Source organism: Miscanthus floridulus, chromosome 17, assembly GCF_019320115.1.
Source record: "Miscanthus floridulus cultivar M001 chromosome 17, ASM1932011v1, whole genome shotgun sequence".
Lineage (NCBI taxonomy): Eukaryota > Viridiplantae > Streptophyta > Magnoliopsida > Poales > Poaceae > Miscanthus > Miscanthus floridulus.
In genome coordinates, this window is record NC_089596.1 from 1,763,942 (window position 1) to 1,767,142 (window position 3,201).

Consider the following 3,201-nt stretch of genomic DNA (forward strand, 5'->3'; position numbering starts at 1 on the left):
AGCCGACAGCCTTAGAGGAGCCATGGCGCGATGAAGTTGTCGTTTGCTGGCAGATTCTCCGAACTCTGAAGAATTGGTAAGTTGCCTTAGAGGAGCCGACGGCCTAAGCTTCTAGGATGTTTCTCATCACTGAACTATGCTCTATGCATGAACTGTAGAAGTAGTACAGTCTATATGAAATTTTGAGAGCTTCACAATGCAATTATTAGACCCTTTCTATATTGAAATAATCGTTCATCTGATGGCTTGGAGAATCTGGATGTCCAGAAATTAGCTGTATTTTATACGAATATAATTCAACTGACTAGCCGTTCAGCTGTGAAGCTAACTTTGGGAGAGTTTTGCATGTCTTGGTTACATAATCCATGGAGGGAAAAATATGCCTCAAAAGAACAATGGCTAAGCTTCTTGTAATTCGTTTCCCCCTTTTGTTCCTTTGTAATAGATCCTTTACGTTAATATATTATATCTAGTATACGTAAGGGGCAGACCCTTTTTTTGGAGCTAAAGGGGTGAACCGAAGAGATATTTCTAAAGTGAACATGGAAAAGGCATACCTGTATGGTTTCTTTTGGTCTGAGTAAACATGCCATAAATGCTAGAAATGGATGAAGAAATAATCTTATTAAAAAACCTATATTTACTTAGGGCTGACAGGGTTCCAAATTTTCATGCACACGTTCCGAATCTAGATTGCCTTTAGAAACATTTCTCTGATGAATCAGAATCACTTCATAAAACTATTTATCTAGCTCGCTGGATTCTTGAAACTAGAATTAGAATGAAAAGAAATTAGGTTTTGAGTGTTTCTCTAGTGAAAACCGAAAAACTTTTTGCAGTGATTCTACTGATTCTACAAAGAATCTGACACATTTCTCGGTGCCAAATGCACCGTGCCCTAGCAAAACCTATATTTAAGGAATCAAAGCCCTCCATCACCTCTTATATCCTTTTTTTTAACTTCGTCATGATCAATTGGTGCATACATGGCGTTGCTCACATTCCTCTAACTAGTGATCGTGCATTATGTACAAAGCAAATAAAAGAGACTTTAACAGATTTGAATGCTAATTTAAATGAAACAAATAGGTCAAAATCTTGTTGTTGTAATGTTCAAGTTCTACTAGTACCAGCATGCTAAAAGTGACCAATTAATCAGCTGGAAAAAATCAAGTTTCTAAAACAACAGCTAGTTCTGAAAACTGGACACTTTTGCCTTCATGAAAACAGGGCAGTGACCCGGCAGCCACAGCCACACACCTCGCCTTCAATTCAATCTGCATTATATATCTACACTACACATCTGCAAAATGCTGCCCTGCTATGCTGCTACTCTATTAATATAACTTTGGTGTGCTACTCCTTTCTCTGTAGTTCTATTGTTGTCGGCAGAATATCGTCGACAGTCCTTTGAGGGGTATTCCACGAAGGTAGGTTGATCGGCAGGGGAACGTGAGATCAAGAACAAGAAGGCAACAGAGACACACGAGTTAGACAGGTTCAGGCCGTCAGTATGACGTAATACCCTACTACTGTAGTCTGTTGGTTTGTATTAGCTATCGTATGATATTGCGTGTGTTTGGAGGGGGGTCTCTGCCCGCCTTATATAGTCTGGGGAGCAGGGTTACAAGTCGGTTAGATCTGAGAGATAACCGAAAAGTAATAACTAATTACAGGAATCTTGAGATCATACATATCCTAACAAATCTCGTAGTATCTTTGGGATATCTTCCAGATATCTTGCGGAAGGCGCCGACCAGAGTCGTGCCCCGCAAGGCTTCGTCTTGTGGGCTGGGCCGCCCCTAAGGGCGCAGCCCATGCGGTCTGCCGTGGATACCGGGGGCCATACCCCCACAGCTAGTCCCCGAGTCTGAAAGTAGGTGACGTAGTTACGTGGTGCCAGGGTCAGAAAGTAGAAGACCAGCCGAGCAGGCAGCCAGTCCCCGGGCGTGGCCACGAGATGAGAACAAGCACATTCACCGTAAGGTGAAGTGTGACCACTTAGTCCCCGAGCTATGGGCTTATACTACCTATATCTTCAAGTTATTTCGATAACCGCCGAGAAGCACATGTTCTGCTCTGTTCTCTATGGAGAAGACCCAGTCTTCGATCATACCCTACATGTGCCACGGGCTCCGCGCTCTGCGTTATGGGTAGTCGGCTGCGGTTCCTTGTTCACGCCTATTCCTCCTACACGTGCATGGGCTCCACGCTCAACGTTATGGACTATGGGTTAGCCGAGGCCATGGGGTTCAGTAGCAAACCAACTGCTTGGACGCTACTTGTACTACGTATAATTGCGTTATGGTTAAAACTACGAAGATTTTTTTGCCGAAATACAAACTAACTACATACACATGCACCTTATAACATTTATCATATACATAAGTGTTTTTGCGCTTTCGCGTGTTCTAACTACACTGTCCAGAAATTACAGACAATACCCTCCGAGCAGATCATTGTGCTCCACCATCACTGTCCATCTCACCAAAGAAGTCTATATCACCGGCCAGCTTCTTCGCTACATCCTCCACCTCATCCTCCAGCTGCTGGGTTTTCGCCTCGCTCAGCCCTTCGGTGAACCCGCCTCCTATTGCCTGAAGGTCGATGGCTAGGTAGTGGGACCGAATCACCGCAAGGACATGAGTAGCGACGGTTTCAATGGCATCGCGGTTGAAGATCTTGAAGTTCTCCCACGCCGCTTTGCACCTCTGGATGTTGGTGTCCGAACATTGCCGCCCGTCGACGGGCGAAGGAGCCAGTTCTAGGTCGACGCAGTCGAGCACCGGTTTAATTGCGGTGACTACAGCATTGAAGTTATCCCTTTGGGTCCTAGCCTCTTGCACCAGCACATCAAACTGTGCCTTGGCTTTATGACGGTAGCCTGCAAGCGTTATAATGTTCCAACATACAAGGAAATTACTTCAACAGTAACTTCGACTAGGAGGTATTCACCTTTCAGCTCCTCGGCCAGTTTGTCTGCTCGGTCTGACTCCTTCGCCTTCTCCTGTCGGAGTTGTTCGACGGCTTGATGCAGTTGGCCGAGCTCCACGTCTTGCTCTACAAGCACAACAGTTATCATAAAAAATATGGCTGTTCAGCAATACAAAGTACATTCGCTGATATACCATACCTGTTTTCTGCTCGGATACACTTCTGAGCTACTCGGAAGTCTGTTCCACTTGCGTGGAGGCACTCGCC